Raw genomic sequence first — 12,194 nt, 5'->3', positions numbered from 1 at the left:
TCATCTAAAGAAATTACTACATACCATTTATACACTCTATGTGTGTATATTCTTACAAGGGGGGGGGGGGTGGGGGTCATTCTTACTTGCATCTTAAAATTTGAATTGCCAATGACAACGTGATCCAGGTACTAGCATGTATGGCCAGCCACGTCAGTTTCGAGGACAGCCCGAGGACCAGGAGAAAAACCCTCGTGGCTTAGTAAAAAAAAACAATGCGCAAATCTACTTACGTATTATAGCCTTAATAATTAGCCGGGTTTCATGCCAGTGCCGTGCCACTGAGGTGACAGGAGAGCACTGCACACATTAGCCAACCAAGTGTTACATGCGTGTTTGTGCATGATACACTCAAGAACGGGAACAAGAGCAAAACCATGCAGCAACATTGTTAGAGGTTTGAGGGTAATGCAGGCCCTACGTAACCCCTTCAACCTGAGAACACTGCCCGTCCAGTTGCTGCATTGATCCATCAAACTCAACCTCTTTACGAAGATAACACTCTGATGCAAATTGTAGAAAGGAAGTAGAATCAAAGAAACAAAAGTCAGAGTGGAGAACAATTTCCCTGAGGATACAGTGTTGATTGCTGGCAGCATATTTGAATGTAGATGCCGTGATAAAGAGAACGTCTTGAAACCCAGCGCAAGTGTCACTAACAGGGTGGACACAGACACACAGTACCTTTCTCAAGAAAAAAATATGCCGTAAGCACTCTTCGGCACCTGAATCACCAAAATAACTATATATAATCTCATGATTTATGCTTAACTCCATAAATGGCAATTGATAAAACAATCCCCCTTGCATCTCTGGTTTCCTACAGCACATTCTCTTCACATCACTTCATTACGTACCCTTTTCTTTGTAACTTTCGTTGCGTCCTTTTTTTTTTACAGACTTTCTTTTCCGACATTTCCAGTAATTAAGGAAGGAATGTTTTTATGCTAACAATTTTTTTTTATAGCAATTACCAATAGTGTTCAGTACCTATAAGTATAGACTTCTATTCATGTTGCATTGACAAATGATTGACAGCACCTGTAAAGGACCAAGCAGAAATCTGTTCAGCCTTTTCAATCAGCATAGCAATAGAAATAAGAAAATGTCAACTACGATGAGTGGTGACACAGTTGATTGGATTAAAGACAGATACATAATACATCAAGGTGAATATAGGTGCTTCACCTCTTCAGACACGTTTCAAACTCATCACTGTCTTCAAACAAGCCAGTGCCAGAATATAACATCATTCAGAACATCTTTGCTTCTTTGTGATAATGTTAAACCAATATATTTCCGGCTGTCAAAACTGCACATCCAGCCAACCGGAAATATTGACGTTTTGATGGCGTTTTAAATGGCATTGATTTATTAATCATCTTCTATGCGAACTATAACACATCTTGGTTCCGTTAAGGCTGCAGGTCTTTTTCACTGTGAGTGGATATCGCATGATGATGGTGCGCAAGCCGCTGGAATGGTTTGCAAAATTGTCGTAGATGGGCAGACTAGTCGTGTCTGCGGTGTTGCTTGATTGTTTTCGGGGGTAGGGGGGGGGGGCTTGACAGACCGAGCCATTTAGTGAGGCGCAATATAAACGCTTATCATGTTTATTATTACAATGTGCTAAAGAAAGGGGTCGAAGTATTTGTTGTTTTTGTTGGCATAAAACGGAATAAGCGACTATAGGATTTTAAAAGTTAACACCAAAAGTATTCCCTGCCTTCAAGTTGTTTGCAAAATGATTGACACCACGCCCATACTGCCGTCAAATAGTTTGGATTATTAAGGACCAGTCACTTACAAATGATGGCGATTGGTTACAAAGTCGATTAGGTTAAAGACAAATACACAATATGGGTCATTAGAGGTGTTTCACCTCTTCAGACATGTTTCAAACCCATATTAACGGTCTTCAAACAAGCTACTGCTTTTATATGGGAATGTTAAGCCAATGTATGCCTCGGTTGTTAACCATTCAACCGGCAATATTGACATTTTGATGGTGTTATAGGTGACATTGGTTTATTAATCATCCTCTATGTGAACTAAATTTATAACACATCTAAATTCCGTTTAGGCTGCAGGTCTCTTTCACTTTGAGCGGATATCGCTTGATGATGGTGCGCTGGCCGCTGGAGTTGTTTGCAAAATTGTCAGAACTTAATAACTGAAGCGGAAGCGACAATCATATAAATTATGTGCAGACTAGTCGTGCCGCTATATTGCACTTGTTTATTATGGTTTTCGGGGGTGGGGGTAGACAGACTGAGCCATTTCGTAGCAATCCCAGAGGGGATCTAATAAATGTTGTTATCGGGATACATCTCAAAGGGAATCGAGAATATTTTTTACCAAGAGGTGTTTTCAGCAAAGGCGAGGCTAGTAAACTAGATGCAACCAAGAACGTACAGATGAAATCTTGATTTATTATTTCCCCTTTGCATCTTTTTTCTATTGCTATCGAAATTTCGTTGAGAGACTATTATTTTTTATTTTATTTTTTTTTTCATTTAATGGGTAAGGAGAACAATCTTTGATGTACTACTTTTCCATAAAATACAGACCTCGTGTGAGTGAACACACTAGTCTCCAACATCCCCTTAAACTGGTATAGGTTGTCGTTGCATTTAATAAATACATTCTCCCCTATAAAACCTTAAATAAACTCATTCTAAAAAAAAAATGGGTCCCTACAAAACCACTGCCAACATCAAACAATACCCCCGAACACAAAGATAACACTCGTTTGTGATTATATTGATATTTTAAATCGTGATGGGCGGACATTTGGGATTGTACACCGGTGTAGGCGTCCTTTTATTCCGAGATAGATTAATAGTCCACGGTACTTAGGATTCCCCGTATCAAATGAAGCAGAGGATACAATTTCAAGAATCAATGGATACTTTTTATGTTACTGTATAAATAGCTGAATGCAATTGATTCATCTTCTTAATTTTTAAAAGAGTTTTGTACGGGAATTGTCTTAGTGGAGTGCACTCCATGTTTGCCGTGCATTTTTTATTTATTTTAACTTCCAACGCGGACATTGCTCAATCTTTGCTCAGCCCGAACAGATCGTTCATGTATTACAAAAAGTACTATCGAAGTCACTTCTTCTGGGTAATATTCCATTGATTTGTAATGCTATATTTAACTTAACTCGGGAACTGCCGACATTTGTTTTAAAAAAATGTTCGGTCGGTAATGCGGTAGAGTGGCATGATCGTGTTACATGTTTTTATGAAACTCCATATTAAAGTGATGAACAAAATTATTGTTTGTATTTTTCCCAGAGCGTGCCTTTTCTGAGCGGTCTATTTAAACAAAAGTGTGCTACATCATATGTTTATTTCACTCTCCTTTCCAACTACACGCACTCAAATAAAACCAACATCCAAGCTTACCCTTGCCATTTCAACTACCCACAATCCCAGTTAAACTACCACTGACTCCCAATCAAGTCACACAATTTTCTTATTGTATAAGTTACAGAGAAAACCTTAAATTCGAGGTGCCTACAAACCAACTAAACGAAATAACTAGCAAATGACCTCATTTCCCCCTTTCTGTTTCCGTAAGGATAGAGACAGGCTACAAACTACCACTGACTCCCAATCAAGCCACACAATTTTCTTATTTTTTCTCGTATATTATTGTATAAGTTAAAGAGACAACCTTGAATTCGAGGTGCCTACAAACCAACTAAACGAAATCATTGGCAAATGACCTCATTTCCCCCAGACTGTTCCCTTGCTGTTTCCGCAAGGATAAAGACAGGTACTTGCTTTTCAGAAATAGTGATTTCATTGGATACAAACATTTCATTGATTAAACGTGCATTGACGAGCGCTTTCCATTGCTGTGTTTTGATTGGTCGGGTGATGTGGTTACAGCTGACAAACTGTGACCTCGGACCAATCAAAACAAAGAAAGGCAACCTACTTTGAGTCGTCTGCTGAATGCATTGTCAATGTAGAACATCTAGTGTAGTCTGGTCCCCTGACCAAAGATTCCTTGACGTCTCTTGTTAAAAATCTTAGGTCAGGTATCACCCACGGTTAAAAATAGAGCATGACGCAACTTGTCAGGGTCGGGGGTCATCTCCAGGGAAACAATGTCTGCACTAGTTGCGATAACGTAACCCTCCTCCCGACGGCCGCCAGGCCGGAGGGTTACGAGATTATTTTGATCGGCAATTAATGACAATCTGGTTCAACACGTATAATTTCGACAGGTAGTCACCAGATTTGCCCCATTTTTACCACTTTTAAAACTCATGAAACTTAATCCTCAATCAATGTCTAATGAACACTCAAGTCAAAACACATTTGAAACAATATTTTTGTGAAGAAAAAGGACAAAAACTTACCAGATCCCGGAGCGATTTCCCAGGTTTATATATTTTGAACTTGTCGCATCGCTTTGGAACGCTTTATTTAGGCACAACGCCTGCATTGGCAATAGCTGGCATAACAAACCCCTGGATCTACGGCCGACAGGACTGACATAACGATTCCATACCGAACATCAACGATACTGTCCGAATGTTGACGACAACACGTTCGGAACATTTCGGATAACTTCGAAAAAGGAGGAATTCCTCCTTTTTGGTCACGTGATTTTGGGTGATACCGGACCCTAAATTCGACAGAGCCTAGTAGGAGATTTTGGGGTCTGGGAACCAGACTACATCTAGTATTGGTGTATAATTTGACCGTGTATCTCTAAAGTGAAATGAATGTAGGTGAAAGGTGAAGATGGACGGGATTGACCTAGGCTGTAGGTCGCTCTCTTGCGTTATTCAAGAGCCTCGAAGTGTGACGTCAGATGTTCATGCTAGTTTGCCCCGTCTTTTTTTAAGGGGTGTCGTTGTTTTCTACCGTCGGATTAGCTTCTGCTAAGTTGTGGCCTCATTCCCTGCTCCCTGCTGATAGCCTCCGCTATGACATGACAAGGTGATGGAAAGTACCTCAATTAACAACCACTATGATAGCAAACGGTTTCTTCAAAGTAGTGTTCTCAGACGGGTATCTTGAGCATCGTCCTCGACAGCCAGCGAGTTCAAACTCCTTGATAAGTATATTGTAGAGCCTTACAGTCTCAGTAGGATGGTGTGATATGCGAGAGTGTGTATTCAGGAAGCGGTCAATGACTAACGGCTCAATGCGTTCCGAGACGAACACACTGTAGCTCCCTCGAGATAACTGCCCTTCCGCGCAATAATGTTCACCCCTTCCCGACGATCATCCTTCTTCCGATAATCGATCGGTCAGATGACTATGGCATCTCTGGTACGGAAGAAAACACGCACTATTTCACGACCGTTAGTTGCGGACTTGAATAATATACACAGTTAGCCACCCATGGGCTTTGAACGCTTGAAAACACCAACATGATTTAATTGCCATTATATAATAATAATAATAAGACTTGTAATGCGCACATATCCACCCTGCTGGGTGTTCAAGGCGCATATTTGGTTTGTGTTGCTTTGTTCGTAGTACCCCCACTAGATGTCAGATATTCAGCCTAGTTTCCCCGTCTGCTTTTAATAATTAAATTTTGTCGTCAATCTCTCCTGTTTAATTTTTTTATTTTTTTTATTATTAATGGTTTATTTTAATCTGAATAAAAAACAACCAAAAGGTTGACAACATTCAAATTTACAAAGTTTTTACAGAATTAAGAAAAAATGGAATTAACAATAAACAGGCAAAATCTATACATAAATACACACAAATTTAAAGAAAAAAAAAAACATTAACTAGCAGAAACACGCCATAAAAATGGCAAAGACAAACATCAACAAAACAGACAAAAAGTAAAAAAATTGCCAAGCAGCCCCAAAATCTATTTCAATATTCTAGCTAATGAGGGTAGCGTGGATTTACTATAGCGCTCAGTTTTGCATTTAGGTATTTGAAAGCTAGTAGTTGAGGCTGCTCTGAGATGCATGTTAGTGGTGTTAGATCTGGCAAGAGGTAGTAAGTGACAAAATTTTTGAGAACAACGAAGACTATTACCAAACTTAAGCAACAGATTATGGCGTCTAGATTCTAAAGTGGGAATATTAAGACTAGTCAGAGCATGTGAGTAGGAAATATATCCATAGCCTAAAATAATACGACTGGCTCGTTTCTGCACACGCTCTAAAGATATATTTTGCTCCTTGCTTATTTAAGTGTGCCATACTTGGCAGACATACTCAAGAACTGGTCTTATGTAACAAATGTAAATCGCAAGTATGTCAAAAAACAGGAACCTTAGCTTTCTTAAGAATACAAAGAGTGTAAAGTCTGCGAGAAGCTTTAGAAATAATGTCAGTAATATGCAAGTTCCATTTAAGGTCACTCTGAATGGTTACTCCCAGTAATTTCAAATGAGACACCTGACTTAAGTTACTCGAGTTAATGATAAGTTGCGAAGCAGGTACTTGGCGCTTTAAGAAACTAATTACCATACTCTTACACTTGGAAGGCTTAGGTAACACATCATTATCCTTACACCAAATAGTTAAGTTGTTGTAACTTTTTGTTGTTGTTGTGCAATTTTTCCTGTTGCCCATGTTGGATAATTTCCCCCAGAGTCAGATCATCCACATATTTCCATCGTCTACAGCAATCTATTGAAGCATCGTTGACGAGAACAAGGACAAGTTTTGGCCCCAATTTAGTTCCTTGAGGAACACCACAAGAGATTGACTTGGTGGATGAAAAATGACCCATGAGTTTAGTATTGTGTGTGCGACCATTGAGAAAGCTGCAGACGATGGGAACTATGGACGGTCTGACTCCGAGATTCAAAAGTTTCTGAATAACAATAGTGTGGTTAACACGGTCAAAGGCCTTAGTAAAATCAATTGTGCAAAGTTGGGCATAATGGCCGGGTTTATCCAGTCCTTCAACAACAAAATTTAACATTTCAACAAGATAGTGTGTAGTGGAACAGCCCTTAATGTTACCATATTGTTTAGCATCCAATTTAGTAGAAATGTCTTGCAAAATCCATTTAGCTATGAATGTTTCAAAAACACGGGCAAATATTGGCGTAAGCGAGATGGGGCGGAGCTGGTCAAAAGACGAAATGTTCTTCTCTTTAGGAACTGGAACAATTGTAGCAGTTTTCCAGACATCGGGGAAGATTCCATCGGTAATGCAGGCATTGTATACATTTGTCAAAGGATATGATAGTTCAATGGCAAACTCCTTGATTAATCGAAGTGGAAGATCTGATGGATGTCCAGCTTTGTTAACTTTTATTCTTTCAAGTGCTTTCAGAACTTGATGGCGATGTATTACCGGCGGTGGTGAATCAGCTGGTAAATACGATGGTAAAAGTTCCAGGTTCAAACTTGGCAGCTGATTACAGATGTTGGTGAAATTATTATTGATGGCTTCAGCTGTCGCAGTAGGATCAAAATTAGCACCAGGAATAGTGGAGTGTTTAGTTTTTAGCTGACACAGTCTTTATATTTGGCGGTGCCACTGTGCAGGTTGGCAATTTTTTAGATCTTTCACCGAGTTGTTGTAGAACAATTCCTTTGCCTCACGAATGGCGTACTTAACTTGGTTGCGTAATGAACGCCACAAATATATGTATCTTTGCTTATTTGCAAAAGCTAGTTGCCTTTGATCTATGAGACGCTTGGTTTTCCTCGTTATCCATGGTTTATCACTGTTAGTCTTTTTGCGGTTGACTTGGGGGAAGTGGCAATAATAGGCAGTTTCAGTATGAGACAGAAAATTAGCAACCTTATCAGTGGATGACAATTCATTGACAACATTTTCCCAGTTGAAATCAACTATCCATCTACCAAAAGACCTAATAGATGAATCTCTGTATGGTCGGCAGTGGGATGTGTTTATCTGTGGACGGGGGAGTACAGTTACAGGCTCGACGAAGATGCAACAATGGTCACTGTTTCCGAGTGGTGCTTATCGTTCAACCTCGTTGAACAACACCGGGTGATTGGTGAAGATTTTATCAAGTGTAGCATTTTGACGGGTGGGAAATGATACAAGTTGGGTCATACCCAAATTAAGTTCAATGTTAACACATCTTAATTCATTGAAATCACCCATAACAGTTATGATCGCAGACATATCATTAGTACGGATACTGTCCACTGTGTGGTAGATGTGCTCTTAAAGTTCATGTTGATATGTCGATCCTGGTGGAAAGTAGATGACTCCAAGGTACAAATTCGCTGACGGATGGTTAGAACGCTTAGAACCTTTCAGATCAAGTTTAATCCACATGCATTCGAAGTTACAGATGTGGTGCGATAAGGGTTTGACTTTGAGGTTACTTCTGGCATAGATTGCTACCCCACCACCCCTTTTATTGGTGCGAGACTTGTCAAATAAAGCATACTTACATATGTTGGCTCTTTCAATATTTGTTTCGTTAAACAACGTTTCCGTGATGACTGCAATATCTGCTTTTGTTGAGCCCAGCAGAAGTTCAAACTCATCTATTTTATTGTTCAAGGATCTGGCGTTAGTTAGAAACATCGAGGGTTGTAATGGAGATTTAATACTTTGGCTAGCAGTGCTTATAGGTTTATCTTTCTTCATTCGCACTAGGTGACGATGTTCATCGTGTGTTGATCTAATGTTCTTAAAGGAGCACGTTGCCTTGGATCGGTCGAGTTGGTCATTGAAAAGCGTTTGTTATAATATGCACATGGGTAAAAAGATGCTGTTAAAATAGAATACAATGATCCACACAAACATGCCTCGAAATTGCACGGTTTTCCTTTTACCTCATCAACTAACACGGTCGGCCATTTATGGGAGTCAAATTTTGACTCCCATAAATGGCCGACCGTGTTAGTTCGCACAGTAAAATGAAACCAAGCAATTTCGAGGCAAACTTGTGTGGATCATTGTATTCTACTTTTAAATTATCTCTCCAACCATATGCATTTTATAACAAACAGTTACAAACGCTTTTTTATAGACCAACTCGTCCGATCCAAGGCAACGTGTTCCTTTAAGTAGCAGGTCGTGGCGTTCTGTGATTCTAACAGGTATTGTTAATTGAGAACATGATTGTTCCAGTTCTCCATTGCGAGTTTCAGATGGAAACGAGCCAATGTAGTAATTGTGTTTGGACACAGTACTTGTAGACTGTGCATGATTTGTAGCCATTTCCGCTTTGAGTTTCTCTGGTATTCGCATAATCAGGTCCAGGATTCGTGTGAATATCCATGAATATAGTAATGTCAAGCTGGGGTTGATGGCTTGGTATATACAGACATGTATACCCCCCTTTGGTACATTTCACCAGAGGGATCTTGATTTGGGGTAGGCCGTGTGATCCATTGTGATGTTCTCTAATGCAGATCTTAAGAAATATAGCTATTCGCAGGTATTCATTTTTAAATTGGGCTTGGTAGGTCTTATAGTCCTGGTCTGTTGCAAGGTGAGGTATAAAGTTGTCACATATGACGAGAGCTAGGAGAACTTTGATGATGTACCCCATTGCAGACATGTTTAAAAGTTAATACTCACAGCATACATCACAGTTACAGATCATAACATTCCAAATAATTTTCGAATCTGGAGCAGAAATCTTGAATGATGATAGTAATAGTGAGTGACAAATGCTTAGCATCTCAAATATCTGAAGATTGTTCACGGATGGCATGTATAAAAAGTGATAATTACAGATTTAAAATGGAAAGACAGAGCTCAAGAATAAAACAGGTGTGGCAGCTTACAACAGCGCCCTCTACTATTAAAGGTAGTGGACACTGGTAATTACTCAAACAAATTATAAGCATAAAACCTTTCTTGGTGACTAGTAATGGGGAGAGGTTGTCGGTATAAAACATTGTGAGAAACGGCTCCCTCTGAAGTGCCATAGTTTTCGAGAAAAACATAATTTTCCACGAATTTGATTTCGACCTCAGATTTAGAACTTGAGGTCTCGAAATAAACCATCTAAACGCACACAACTTCGTGTGACAAGGGTGTTTTCTTCTTTCATTATTATCTCGCAACTTTGATGACCGATTGAGCTCAAATTTTCACAGGTTGATTATTTTATGCATATGTAATTTTACGCTAAGTTATTTGAATTTGATTTCGAGACCTCAAAATTAGATTATTAAGGTCCCGAAATCACGATTTCGTGTGACAATTGTCTTTGTTTCTTCCATTATTATCTCGCAACTTCGACACCCATTTGAGTTCAAATTTTCACAGATGTACTATTATGTGCATAAATTATGTAGAGATACACCAAATGAGAAGATTGGTCTTTGACATTTAATAAAAGTGTCCATGCCTTTAAGTTGTAACCTCGTTCCCTGCTCCCTGCTTCGCTCCGCTATGACATGACAAGGTGATGGAAAGTACTTCAATTAATAACCACTATGCTGGCAAACGGTTTCTTCAAAGTAGTGTTCTGTGACGGATATCTTGAGCATCGTCCTCGACAGCCAGCGAGTTCAAACTCCTTCAGAAGAAGACTGAAGAGCCTCACATATTATGGCCAGGGATATTGGAATTAAAGATCTTCCGGCTACATTTTTGGGGTAAACTTGTTTATGCCTGTATGTTGTATGTGTTCCTATGCCAAATAAATACTAATGCGATAGTTTTGTATGCTTCATTATGCAATGACGTCTCTCAGCAGCCAACTCAGCGCGCAGGATCAGTCAATAAATAATCTTCTTTTTGAGGCGAGGCCCCGCGAGGGCGCCCTACTCAGATCTTCCTCCATGCTCAGATAAAGGAGTGACAGGAGATTCCGTCCCCCGGAGATCCCCACCATTTGGCAAACTATGTACAAACTCCTGCAGCCAATGTTAATTTCCCATTTTGGGACCGAATCTCTGACGGACAGAATTCCTTGTGACATCGGCATATATGCATAAAGTTTGCTAATAAATACAGGTTGACATGCATATAACCAGGGTCTAAGTCAATATTGATAACCTAGTTATTTTTAATTCATGAAATCATTCCTTTCTTTATAAGTACCCAACTCTCAGAGCTACTTCAATTTCAAAAGAATACTTGCAGTTCGCTGAGGCATTTTGGTGATTATTTTGAGTAATTACCAATAGGGTCCCGTGCCTTTAAACCTTGTACTGATTTGTAGAATTGTAGTTTTGCTTGCTGTTTACCTCATTGGTTTGCCCCTTATAGTTACACCCCTATATTCCGACACCCCTATGTTTCAACACCCCTATGTTCCGACAATTCAGCCTATATTCAACCATTCCGGAAGTCATTGAATTACCAAAAACGCTTCTTACATTGAGGTCGCACAGAGCTTACTTTTAAACAGGTAAAGTAACGACCGACGTCTGTCCATTGTGATGATGGCGGGTTGTCGCTGCCATAGTCCGGTCGTGGGCGGATCTGCGAGGTGTTCTACCGGTGTTGTTACTCTGCGGTGTACCGGCAAGGACTTGCATGGTCGGTCAGCTGGACAGAGATGTTAGAAGTCACTGGGCTACGGCCTCACAGCTGCTAGTCCGGTCGAACACAATCTAAACTTGAATTCATAACACTAGTATGACAATTTAGAAAACTTACTCGTTATTTTTTTGAAAGACAAGCTCCATATTTGACGTTTCGTGTACAATTTTGGTCTCATCCAGCTTTTGGGCGTTAAAATAAAAAGTATTAATAAAACCATAACAAATTTTGCTACCGTACTTCACAAAACTTCTTTTTCAATTGAAGTAAAACCAAAGATTATAGAGCGCCGCAAGATGCGGAACTGAAGCTTTATCTATTGTTGGAACGTGAAATACGCATGGGCGCCATTTCAGCAAGTGAATGTTTTGCTTCCCATTGATAGGAATGGTCATTGTCTGCACTGATCTGCACAGGTCTATTGTTGTTTCAAAACAGGTACTTGCCGAAATGGCGTCCAGTGGGATTTCACATTCCAGCCCGAGTTCCGCATCTTGGCGCTTTATAATCTTTGGTAAAACTACAAATTGAACCAGTACATCTCAAACTTGTTGGGAGTTTTGTCTTCTTCTTCTTCTTCTCGGTTATTGTTATTTTTTTTTTTTTTTTTTACGTTTGTACACTTTTTGTAATATTGTATGTCTTTAGTGGTTCGACAGGGCATAGTTTAACGCTTATTGAGTCACAAGTGTTTGAAGAGTGCTGAGATCGTTTTCCTTCTGCAAGGACTTCTTCTTATAGGCCAACATA

The sequence above is a fragment of the Asterias amurensis genome, chromosome 10 (assembly GCF_032118995.1).
Source record: "Asterias amurensis chromosome 10, ASM3211899v1".
In the NCBI taxonomy this organism is placed as follows: domain Eukaryota; kingdom Metazoa; phylum Echinodermata; class Asteroidea; order Forcipulatida; family Asteriidae; genus Asterias; species Asterias amurensis.
This window is presented reverse-complemented; position numbering follows the sequence as displayed.